Source organism: Cyprinus carpio, chromosome A20, assembly GCF_018340385.1.
Source record: "Cyprinus carpio isolate SPL01 chromosome A20, ASM1834038v1, whole genome shotgun sequence".
In the NCBI taxonomy this organism is placed as follows: Eukaryota; Metazoa; Chordata; class Actinopteri; order Cypriniformes; family Cyprinidae; genus Cyprinus; species Cyprinus carpio.
The window spans coordinates 9,403,042-9,416,991 of record NC_056591.1 but is presented as its reverse complement, the minus strand read 5'-3'; the positions used below and the strand labels follow the sequence as shown (position 1 = coordinate 9,416,991).

Here is a 13,950-nt window from a genome sequence, read left to right as displayed (position 1 = left end):
ACCTTCCTTCCCCTGCTGGGAGTGTGTGAGAGGGCTTTCCTCAGTCGCCTTCTCCACATCATTTTTCCGTCCCAGCTCGCTCCGTAGCAGAACTGTCACTAAATCTCCTTTCCTCTTTCCAATCCAGCTTCCTCCGCTTTCTCTGGATGTTGGTGGTGGTTCTTTAGCTTTATGTGTGTTTGTGTATTTGAGACTCATTGTGCTGAAACTCTCAGTGGTAGATGTGTCCATTGCTTTGTCAAATAATGGATTAGAGGTCTCTTCAGTTAGTGTTCCAATTTACAGTCAGAAAATAGTTAACTGTTTTGACTGAAATTTAAGTTAAATTCAGAAACATTTCAGAAATGTTTGGGGTCTGTTTGTGAGATTTTAGTTCAATGAGTCATTTTACCCATTCAGTTAGAATGTGCCTCACTTTATAGTCTAGTTTCTTTTCCTCTTTGCTGTGAAGAAGAGATTTACATGCACTTTTTCTGAAATCCAAACAGAATAAATCTTAACGTAGTTCCTCAGTTTGATTTAATGTGAAATATTGGTTCCTTTTTATTAAATTTACAGTAAAAAACTGTGACAATGTTTCCAGTATTACAGCTGGCGTATTGGTGCCTGTATATTTCTTAGTTATAACCATATATTTCATTAAGTACCAATATAATGTACCTAATATCTGCTTTTTTACCTTAATGTATTGAAAACCATGATCTGAGTTCTCAGTGTCTGGGTTCATTGTAAGTGGGCTGTCCATAAAACAAGGCCAATATCATATATAAGTGGGCACAGGGTCATAGCAGTTAACTAATTAATAGTTTTTTCTGTAGCATATATATATATATATATAATATATATATATATATATATATATATATTGTATATATATATATATATATATATATGTGTATATATATCTATATATATTATATATATATTAGTATTTTTATATATATTTATATATATTATGTTATTTTTTTATAATTTTATATTTTTTTTTTTTTTTTATGTGATGTGTTTATACTTTTGATTATAGATGATTTGTTATTTTTTTATTTTTAAATATAATATATATATATATATATATATATATATATATGTAATATATTTGTATATGTATATATATGTATATATGTATATATATGTATATGCATTAGGGCTGTATACCTTGGAGAACCTGGCGATACGATACATACCTCGATACACAGGTCACGATTCGATACGTACCTCGATACAGAGCTGTCTCGATACGATTTGATACAATGTGACACGATTCGATACGATTCAATAAAAATACATGGGCCAGAGCCAATTAGTTAATGCTGACAACACATTTACTCAACAAACAGAACTCTGCATTTTTCTTCAATTTCCATTTATTGAAGACAAAAGTGCATTATAACAAAGTGCATTTTTGCTTAAATATTTGCAACTTTAAGTGCTCTGATTAATTGTACACAAATTGTATTAATCTGGAAATTACCACAAGTCAACATTTAACTTTCCAAGGGTACAGTCTGAGCTCACACAAGCACAAAATCTTCTTATTATTATTCTTCTTATTAAATCTTCTTATAATTCTTTTTTTGTGACACCATGTACTGCCATAACATATTTCACTATGAAATCACTTAAATGCTACATCTTGCTTTTAACATTTGGCACAACAACAAATCTAATCTACCTCATAACAGGATGGATTTTTAAATCTTAAGGCTAAACAGGTTTGTCCTCAAAAAGGCAGTTGAACAAAAATCACTGCAGCAACAAAACAATAACCTGAGGATACTCTTGGTAATGCTAGCTTTATCCTATGACTTAAGACTCTCGCGGGCCGCTGCGCCCCCTAATGGCTGGGCGGAGTATCGATACTAAGGGCTAGAATGTCGATACTGTATCTTTTTTTATTATATCGGTATGTATCTAAGAATCGATATTTTGAGCACACCCCTTATTTTATTGTTTTGTTTTTAATATTAGATTTTTTTTTTTGTGTATGTATACAATATTTCCAGTAAACATTACAAGGTTTTTTTTTTTTTTTGTATTGATACACTAATGCTCTGTCGAGTTTAAAGTTCGCTGAATTAAACATTTGGATTTTTTTTTTACTATATTTGTTTACTTCATATTTATTTAGGATGTTCAAAACACATTTTCAAAAATGCCTGGTAGGTTGTCTGAGTAGGAACTATGTATATTTGGTTTAAGGTCATGTTCATGAGAAATCAGACACATTTCTTAGAAATATACTTAATCACTTCATATTATGAATTATGGAAGTAACTTCAAATTAATAATTGTAATTATGATTAACAAAAAGAAACTGCCTTTATCAAACCTTTAACAGTGTTACTGCAGTGGGTATGCTTATTAATGTTCATTATACAAAAATAAGATAAATCTAAATGTTTAGTTGTCCCTCCTACATAAAAAAAAATTAAGTACAAGTTTATGAACAATGATGGTTGTTTTAAATAATAAAACAATCTTTGTATTAGAACTAAGTCTGTATAAAACATTAGTATGGTGCATGATACACATCGCCGTAGGCCAGACTTCTAATGGAACACTCAGTATGTAATGGGGGTTCATATTTACCTGTCAAGAGGACCTTGGACCTAAAAAAAAGTTAAAGACTTCTGCGTTAAAGCACAAGTAAAAGTTAAAGAAAAAGTATGTAAATTAGCCTATTTCGTCTAACTATAATGTTGCCATTGTAATCATCTGAGCTACTGCAAGCAAGTGATGCGCTTATTTGATTTTAATGAAAATTATATGTTGTTTTGTGCTGTAGTGCAGACATGGTGTACAAGCTCTACCCAGATAAAGAATTGAACGTGAGGCTGCTGGATTGTAGTGCGTCATTCATGCTGTGTGCTTATTTTCATGAATGATTCTGAGAGGGCCTTTGATTGAGACGAAATGTCAAGGCATTCAACTAATGAAGCTGGAGCATAAAAATCAATACATCCTCATCTTACCCTCCTCCCTGGATAGATTTAAAGGGGGGAAATTGATCATGAATGCTAATGTCAACCTGTTTTGTACATTCTGTCTCGAAAAAAAAAAGGGTTGAATCTGAATTAAAAGTGATTTAAAGTGTTAGTTCACCCAAAAATGAAAATTAGCCCATAAAAAAAGCTGACCTCATACGTCATCTGCCCGGAGACTTTGTTCACCCCCGGAGCTGTGTGAGACACTTTTTATTAAGGATGGGCGCTTTTTATTTTACTTCTTTTGGACTGATGCACTGCGACACACGCTGAGTGCCATTAAACAGCTTGAAAGATCAAAGACTATTTTTAATATAACTCCGACTGGATTCGTCTGAAAGAAGAAAGTCATGTACACCTAGGATGAATTGAGGGTGAGCAATTTATGGGTTCATTTTCATTTTTGGGTGAACTAACCCTTTAAGGTGTGATTACGTTCTATTGTTTTGTGGGACAAATTAGTAATTTCAATAAGAATCCACACAGGAATTTCTTGCGAGGCCAAAAGAATTTTCCACATTATTATTATGCAACTGGTTGAAGTTGCTTCGTAAACCAACAGGAAGCTGCTTGGTTTGACTTCAGTGTGTAATGTTCACTACTCTGTTAACAAGAGGCAATAGACTTTTTTGCCCACAATATTTCACTCATGTGACCTTATGTGTATGCTTTATAATTGCAGGATAATGGAGAGCATTTTAAGTGCCGCTTTTTTGAAGACCTGTATTTATATTTAAATTAATTGTTGGGGAACTAATAGATTGTTGGATTTTCATTATTTTTTAAAGCATTCTTTCATTTTTAAAAGAGACTTGCTATATTAATGTCATCTGTTATAATTTCTTCCAGCGAATATCACATTTCTTTGTGGGTTTTCTATTCGTCTTTGCTTTCATAGTGTGCTTCTCTCCTCTCCCGCCTGCAGGGCTGGTCATGCGGCCTGTAATAATCTTGTTTCTGAACAAGACAATATTTCTTTGTGTTTAACTTACAGCAACAACACCATGGTTTGAGACTTACCGGGAGAACTTCCTGCAGTCCATGCCAGCATCGGAGCACGAGTTCCTCAACCACTACCTGGCCTGTATCCTTCCACGTTCTTCACTCTTCTCTCCTAATAACTCGACGCACTGAAATTTTGACCATAAGAAAAATCCAGACTTTTTCACCCTGTCCAGCCAGAGGTTTGATTTAATTGGTTTTAAACAAGATGATGTATTTTTGTACAGCACAGTTTAGCAGTTTTGTCCATCTGTATTCTGTGAGATCTCCTGAACTCGGCTGCAGGTATGTTGGTGGTGTCGTCCTGTGAGGCGGTGCCGACAGAGCAGTTTCTCAAGCTGTCACAGGAACAGCACCGAATCCAGCACAGTGGGGAATACACTCATCCCAAATGGTTCATCCCCAACACACTCAAATATTATGTCCTGCTCCACGATATCAGTGAGGGAGACGAGCAGAGGTGTGTGTGCGCATCTGTATTAAGTGTTCTCCTGTACCCATGTTGCTTGTTTTTAGGTTTTTTCAACCTTTTACACAGCCAAACAGTCTGATGAATAATCATTGATTGACTCTTGTAGAAGCTTCTGTGTTCATTTTTGGATATTTGACCACTTCAATGCCATGCTTGAAAAATTAAGAAGTTCTTATGTTTTTACATTTTTAATTTCTTAAGAAGAAAATTATGGAAATTTAGCATTACATCACTTCATCATCCTCAGCAGTAAATGGGTGCCGTCAGAATGAGAGTCCAAACAGCCGATAAAAAGATGCACAGTAATCCAAACAACTCCTGTCTATCAATTACCATTGTGTGAAGTGAAAAACTGTGTTTGTAAGAAACCAATTCATCATTAATACCATTGCTTCCTCTATCTATAATATTGCTTTCATCAGTGAAAAAGTCATCTTGTCTGAATCAGGAGAGAAATATGCACCGATCAAGCATGGTTTACAAGCAAAAACATTTCTAAACAAATATGCCAGTGGATTTTGATGTGAGAGGACAAAACAGAGGATAGACTTTTCCACTGGAGGAAGCTTTATGCTGTATTATAGACTATTTTGGCCAGAAGCGACATCAGGGTGAATAAAAAAAAAAGTCAAAATATTTGTAATAACTTCTTGTCCTATAAGTACTTTTGTTAGTGTTATTGTGTGCATTTGCATAGATCTATGTGTGCAAGAGTATGTGTTCACTCATGATCCATTGTTACTACTACAAAAAATATCTTTAAGATTCTAGCTGATGGTTGTATTTTTACTGAATAAATGTCCAGCACCTAGTGAATCATAAATGCTCTTTATTCAATATGCAGTTCAAAGCTTTTGATGTTCTGATTCTGCAATTAAACGGACAGGGTTGATGAACACTGGGAACATGTATCCAACCCTGCCTCAGGGATTAAAACTAAAGTGATGTCAGGAGAAAACGTTTCTGCTTCCCCTTTGTGACTGCATACATTTAATTAGAGAACATATTAGGAGTAGAATAAAAATGAATCTTAAAGGCAACATGAACTGCATTTATAAAGCGTTTTTCTATGAATATTAAATTTCTGGCATCAGCTGACTGACAGGAATGCTTGCTTTTCTTTCACTTCCTCCTCAGAGAATTCTGCATGTAGATAAGTTGCCAATCACAGTAATCGTGTGCTGCCTGCAGCCTCAAGGTCTGATGAACAGAAGATAACCTGACTGTGGGGAGAAAGATTTGGCTGTCTTATATATTTATGATGGTATAGAGCTATTAATGTCTATCTCTGTGTTTCTCAGGGCGGACTCTGTGTACGAGGATATGAAACAGCGGTATGGTACCCAGGGCTGCTATCTGCTCAAGATAAACTCCCGGAGTGGTAGCACTGGTGCGGACGAACAGATGCCGGACCCCTGGAGTCAGTACTTACACAAGACCAGCATACACAACCCTGTGAGTGCCACAACCTCACTTCAGGCTCTGAACATACAACTCATAAACTTCTGATTACCATCTAAAGGTCTGGTCCACATAGCAGCTTATTCTGGCCAAGAATAAGGTTTTGATAGTAAACCTTGCAAATCCGGGGTACAAGTGTAATGCAATATTTTGTTGTATTTCATAAATTGAATTTATGGAACGTGGTGGAAAAAAATATTTTATTATAATATACAAATAATATTACACATATTACACAATAATATAGATGTTTTATATTGTTCTTCCACTGTGGTCAGTAAAATTAAAATTAATTTACCAAATATTATGAAATATTACTATAATACAGGCATTCTCAAACTTTTGTCAGCTGAACCCATTTAAGCTCAAATATTTACTTGAAGTACCCCCTGAGGTTGTAATATTTAAATGTTGTGAATATGTTAATAATTCAATAATATAATGATTTAATTGTTTCCATGTTCACGGCTCTCTGACATTGTTTAATGGTCAAATGAAATGCAGGTAAATATAGTTTTGTTTTTGTTTTTGTTTTTTTTCATGATAATCGTCTTTTTGTCAACTCACAAAGGTTATAATGTAAGCTGCTATAATATATATATACATATATATATATATATATATATATATATATATATATATTATTTATCTATATATATATATATATATAATATATATATATAGCATTTTTTTTCAGTCTATATTTAACAGTTATCGCAAAACTGAAAAACTGTCAGCTGGTATTACTCAAGTAAAAAAAAAAAACAAAAAAAACATTTAATATCGCTGAATCAATATAAATGTATTAATGTGTTTAAGGTAACCGTTGCAGGTCATATTTATTTTACAGTGAATGTGATGAATTTTTTTGTAAAACTAAAATAGGTTTTGATTGCTGTGTTAATTGTTTTTACATTATTGAAGTTAGAGACTTATCTGATGACATGAAAGAATGGTAATTACTGAAATTATTTGTTTCCTCCAACATGTATTAGCCTTATGGAATTACTCTGTTGTATGTCTATGTTAGATTTCTTTGACTTGATCGCCGAATGAGATGTTCCTTATCCCTGGTGGTGTTTTATAGGAGCTATATGAAGAATCTGCAGTGAGTAATGCGGTTGAAAACAACATTGGTGCAGAGGAAGATGGTCTTGATCCATCCATTAGAGGTTAGTCTGGCTCAGTTGAACCCCATTATCAGGGATTTTGGTTATAAGCCTCATATTGATGAGAAATGATTGTCTAGTGTTAATTAGATGTTCCTCTCGTGTTTACAGACTGCATCTCAGAGACTCATCCTCTGCAGCTGGACCACCTCACTGATGCTGGTTACCCTGGCAACGATGCTAGTCAGTCTGTAAACAATGTGGATGAGATGAGACCTCAAAAACAGGCCAGCGGGACCTCTCACACCAGCCCGACCCCTCGAGGAACCTGCCTGACCCTGAATGACCACGACCACATCCGGCAGTTTATCCAGGAGTTTACCTTTAGAGGATTACTGCCACACATCGAGAAGAACATACGGCAGCTAAACGACCAGGTACATAAACACACACCAACCATCTAATTCATCTCAAGTCTCTGCTTTGATTGACTCGCTTTTCTTCTCTTTTCCTGGTAGTTGTGTATTTTATTTGGAGGAAGTGACAAGTTGACAAGGGGATGTGAGATTTCTTATTCTCAGTCAGGCTGCATTTATTTAATCAAAAATTTTGTAAAATTGTAATATTTTAAAATAATAGTTTGAAATATGATTACAATTTAAAATAACTGTTTTCTATTTTAATATATTTTAAAATGTAATTTATTCCTGTGATGTAAAGCTGAATTTTCAGCATCATTACTCTAGTCTTCAGTGTCACATGATCCTTTAGAAATCATTCCAATATGCTGATTTGCTGCTCAAGAAACATTTTTTTATGTATTGCTTTTGGAAAAAAGAAAATGTATATAGATAGAGTAAATTAATGCAAAGTAAAAATTAATGTAAAAAAAAAAAAAAGAAAAAAAAAACCAAAATCTATATATATATATATATATATATATATATATATATTACTATATATATATATATAATATATATATATATCTATATATATATATATATATATATATATATATATATATATAAACTAGCAAAATAAAGAGCAAAGAAGTTAAAAATGTAAAATAAAAAGAAAGATCTGTGTTATTTAAATTGTACAGTACATGATATTTATTCCATAACCTCTTATACATTAGACTCACTCAGACAGTCATGTTTTATTTAATATTGGCTCCAATATCTTATTATTTTTATGTTTTCCTCCTTACATGCATAACTTTATGATTAATTCTTATTGGCTGTATAGTATTAATTCATTCCACCATTGTTTTGTTGTAGATTTATTTGCTGTTTTCCTATCATTAATATGCAGATAATTAATAATCAATTATATTTTCAAAATAATCCTTATCTAATATGCTTAAATTACTCAAGAGTCGAGGGTCTATTAATATTAATTTCCTTAACTTTTGACAGTAATGCAAACATATTTTCTAACACCGCTTTTGGGCTTCTCTTTTCTATAATTTTCTTCATCTTTCTTTCGCTCTCATTCTAGCTTGTCTCAAGAAAAGGTCTGAGCCGATCTCTTTTCTCCGCCACTAAGAAGTTGTTTGGTGGAGGGAAGGTCCCAGAGAAGAGCATTGCTGAACTAAAGAACACTGCAGGGCTGCTGTAAGTGACTTGAAGTACAAATAAAACCGTTCTTTTCTACATCTTATCTGACTCTTGACTTCTGTGATATCAGATATCCCTCAGAGGCTCCAGAGCTTCAGATCAGGAAGATGGCCGACCTCTGCTTCCTCGTTCAGCACTATGAGCTGGCCTACAACTGCTACCACACTGCCAAGAAGGACTTCCTCTCTGACCAGGCCATGCTGTATGCTGCAGGAGCGCTGGTGAGACGCACACCACAGTCATAGAGCAGCTACTGCTGGAAATGAGCTCCACATCCATCAGTTGTGGACTGTCTAAACTCGTCTCAGACTGACTGTCTGCTGTCTCTGTCTCTAAAGGAGATGGCTGCTGTCGCTGCCTTTCTGCAGAGCGGGGCACCCAGGCCGTACCCGGCACACTATATGGACACGGCTATTCAGACCTACAGAGAAGTGTGCAAGTAAGAACAAGCATTCGCTTGCATTTGGTTTTGCATTGATTGTTTTCTTACCCACCCCCATTTATATACTATTTGGTAACATAGTTTAATGTTTTTAGTATTTTAATTAAAAATTTAAAAACAAAATTAAGTAAATATTATGTTTTTTTATTTGGTAACATTTAGTTTTATTTCAAGAATTGTAATTCATTGAGTGACTAACCATTTGAATTACTGCTTCAGTATTTCATACTGAATTTAAAAAATAAGTTTAGTACTTTACTGTGTTTTATTACAATTTGAAATTAAATAAAAATCTTCCTGTTTTATGTTTCTTTTCATTTATTTATTTAGTTTTTAAATTAGCTTAGTTTATTTTTATTAAATAACTAAATAAAATTAATTAATTTTAGTTGTGTCTTACTTTTTTAGGCCAGACATTGCTTCATGTGGTTTTAGAAATTAGTTTAGTGTTTTATTTTTGTTTATTTATTTATGAAGCATTTTCATTTCAAATTTAGATTTCATTTGCTACCTTTTTTTAGATTGTACATCACTTTATGTGGCTTTTAGAAATTTCTTCAGTGTTTTAATGTTTTTATTATTAAATCAATCAATCAGTTTTTATTTTAGCTTCCTTTTTTTTTAACCTAATGAATAAAAAATAATTCTTGGTTACCATTTTTTAGGCCCATATATTACTTTTTGTGGCTTTTAAATTTCTTTTCTTTTTTATTGCTTTTAGTAGTACTTTAGATAAATAAAATTAAATTTTAGCTGGCGCGTCTGTTTTTTAGGTCAGACATCAGTTTATGTTGCTTAAATGCTTAAGTACATTATGGAAAGATCATTCAGATTTTATCAGAAATGTGCTGCATGCGTATAATGTGTATAAGACATTGTTCTTGGTGTCTGTGTCACAGAAACATGCTATTGGCTGAGCGGTGTTGTATTTTAAGTGCTGAGATTTTGAAGAGTCAGGCCAAATACTCAGATGCTGCCACACTTCTGATCAAGATGACCAGTGAGGTGAGCTCAAGTCCCAGCTGATGCTGGGTGACTCTAAATCTCAAAACTTCGAGCGTGGCATTTCAAACAGGTGTTCCTGCTTCGAACTCGCTGTTGGCTAGGCCAGTGTTATCTTGTCACACAGTTCAGACAAACCCAATTCACTTCACTGCCTCTTTCCCTCTCTGACAGGACTCTGATCTGCGGAGTGCACTCCTGTTGGAGCAGGCGGCTCACTGCTTCATTAATATGCGCACCCCCATGGTCAGGAAGTTTGCCTTCCATATGATACTGGCTGGTCATCGTTTCAGCAAAGCTGGACAGGTATGATGGCAGATGCAAGAAACACACTTTCCTAAAATGTACACATCTTGTCAGCATCACAGTGAATCAGTGAGCATCAAATACTGAAATCCTGCTGGAAAATGCTGTAGATTGATTGACATGTCTAAGTTTGCTGCTTATTGCCATGAATAAAACAAAAGCTGCCTTTAACAGCTCAGATCAGATGCAGGCACATTCTTTAAAACATGTCAGTCAGTTCACAATGTCCCTCTCTCTCTCTCTCTGTTACAGAAGAGCACATGCATTGAGGTGCTACTGCCCAGGCGTTGCAGGTGTATAAAGGTAAAGGTTGGAAACTGGCTGAAGATCACATCAACTTCACCATCGGTCGGCAGTCCTTCACGCTGCGGCAGCCAGAGAACGCAGTGGCCGCCTTCCGGCACATTCTCATCAACGACAGCAAACAGTCAGCTATACAGCAGGCTGCTTTCCTCAGGGAATACCTCTATGTGTACAAGGTTAGCAGCAACACACACACACTTCCATTACTTATGACTGACTTATTGCATTCTGTTTATTAGAGAGCGCTGCAGTTATGTCGTCTGCCACTTTAAATGCTTGAGCTCCGGCCATTGTTTTTATCTTTCATCAGCTGGAAATCAACTGGACAGTGTTATAGTTCTTTTGTGTCATTATCATTAGTGCTGTGGTTGAACTTCCATATTTTCATAGAATTAGAGCAATTATTAAAAAATTATAGTTTTCTACCTTGTGTGAATGGGCCTTTAGTCAAGATGAAATCAAAATTGACTTTAAAATTGAAAATCATATTTGCTTTTTATAATAAACACTTCACAATTCATTGTTAAAATGTTAGAATTGTAAAAGTGTTCTGATATTGTAATGAAGAAAAGTCTCTTGATTAATGATGGCGGTTTTTGTTAAAATATTATAAATATTTGAAAAGTTTTTGTCTAGCAAATCAAAGTCATGTTGTGCAAACCATTGCTATTTCTGAATGATTCATTCATGATATTTGTACTAAATACATTTTATCTTGGAATATACCACTACTGTTCAAAAGTTTGGCGTCAGTATTTGTTTTATTTATTTATGTTTTTATAATTTTTTTTTTCTCTTTTTCAAGTAAATGCTGTTCTTCTGAACTTTCCATTCATTAAATATTCCTGAAAAAAAAATCACATTTCCACAGAAATATTAAGCAGCACAACTGATTTCAACATTGGTAATATTAAGAAATGTTTCCTGAGAATCAAATCAGCATATTAGTATGATTTCTGAAGGATAATGATGACCCAGTTTTTTTCCCACTACAATCAGACTTTAACCCTGAGTTTAACCGTCTGTGTCTTTGCATGAGACTGCTCTTTCATCATCGTTTGGTTGAGTCTGTTTCATCAACACTGGCCTGAATACATAATAAGATTATTATGATTTTTTTTTGAATTGGTTCATCTAATATTTATAGTTTATTTGATTTAAACTTAGTTCGAAAAAGTCACTAGTTATTTTTTTACTAATCGTTTTAATCATTTAGGGGCATATATTTAATGTGCAGAAGCACTGCGTGATCACGTGAGCTTTATCTATATATACCTATAGAAGGGATGGTACTCAGTGGATGCCTGAGTACAACTTGTAGGTGAAAAAGAAGAACCATTTCTTCAAGTGGTGCTGATATTAATGACACTTTGACTTTTTTTGCCCTCAGAGCATGAGTCAGTTGGCTGGTGACGGCTCCCTCCCGCAGCTGCCTCTGCCCTGCCTGCACAGCTCACAGACACGCGTGTTTCTTCGGCCATGAACGCCAGACTCGCAGAAGGTAAGCAGCCTCCGTCTGCCTCACACATTCATGTACACAAGAAAGTGTACGAATGACATTTTTAACATCCGCACAGTTGCGAAGACCTTTCTCCCATCATGCCCACAGTGAAATGAAGATGAACACAGCACCATTTATGTTCTGAGATAAAAAAGTAATTTCCTGTGAGAACTTCAAATGAGACTCAAAAAAGAGGAGTCTTACATGACAGAATAAATTACATTTAAAATGAGAGAAATGACATGGACTACCACATTCAATATCTGCAGCGAGCTTCACTCCAATTAAAGAGAAGCAAACAAAAAGACTCTAATTTCAGGAATATCACGGAACTCAGATGTGTGTTTAAAAAAATGGTGAGTAGATGATGGAGTGAAGAGAACAGGCCTGAGGAGGTGTGAAAACCTTTTTAAATTAAAGTCTTTGCCAGGATCTCACACTGAAAGAGAGGGAGGCTTTAGTGGTGTGGTGTTGAATGCTGAATGTATGTACCTGTTGTCTCTTCCATTGCATGCTTCCATGCCTTAGGCTCTGAATCCCAAAAATCATCTGAGACACCTGCTGATTGGACATAAGCCAACTCTCAAGTTTATTTATTCTTGATTCCCACGCTTCTTGAAAGTACTTGAGTATCAGACACATGGATTCAAGGCCTGGAAAGTACTGGAAAACAAATATAGGTCCTTGAAAGTGCTTGAAATAAATATTGTTTTGTAGAATGGTGCTATTTCAAAAATGTTCTTATATGTGCTGTCAAAGGCAAGACGAAAGCGCGCTAATGATTGGAGTGGAGATGGGGTGGCGCTGAAAAAAGCTAAGCATGCGAGCTGATGCGCACATTGCGCAGCCCTGCATGAATCTATGGAGAAGCAGTGCATTTGCAACTGAAAACTACTGCGTGCAACTGTAGCTGCGTTTCCATCAACCCTATTATTATGCGCATTTTGGAATATTGCATAAAAACGCTGGATGGGAAACGCCAAGATGCGCAGAATTTTTAAAAAATTTGCATAAAAAAACGTATGCACACATTTGAGTAGGATAAACTCGTCCAACCACTGAGCCTCATTAAACTGTCTGAAAATACACCTACAAGCCACCTTCTGTTCCTCTTCTGTAGTACAATTTTTTTTTTTTAATACTGATTTAATTTGATTGATAACTTATTCTTATTCTACTTGTTTTTATTTTGTTGTTTTAATTAGAAATTAAAAAAAAATTGAATTTGACAAAAGATGACATACTTTTAATAAAGTTAGAAAAATGCCATCACAAAGGTAAAAACAAAATCCCCTGTAAATCTCTTTAAGGAGCCAAATATCATCTCGAAATGGGTAATGTAATTTTTGATGATAATTTTTGATCATTATTTTTGATTATTGATTAGAAGGTGCTCCTGGAATTTTTGACTTTGCTCATAAAAACAAAAGAAAGCGTAGAGCCCTGTTTAACCTCTTTTTAATCATTTAAAAATTGAGAAATTCTTTCAAATGTAAATCTTTTAAAGGAATTACAGCAAAACCAGTTTGATGTAAGAATATATATATTTTTATCAATATTTGGGAAATTCAAAATTCCTTTGAACACAACTGCTCAAAATGGATTAAATTTATGAAATCTACAAATTCAAAACCTCATTACTCTGAATTTTTTAATTTAAATGTTAAGTGTAAGTGAAATGTTGAGTACTGTAAGAGGTCTTTCATGACGCTACAAATGCTGGGGTGTGGATTTGATGGGTGCTTTATA

General features: G+C 34.5%; 1 pseudogene; it reads left to right on the top strand.

The window, feature by feature from the left end:
- Positions 1–13,950, top strand: part of LOC122148905 — a 34,100-nt pseudogene that overhangs the window by 2,634 nt on the left and 17,516 nt on the right.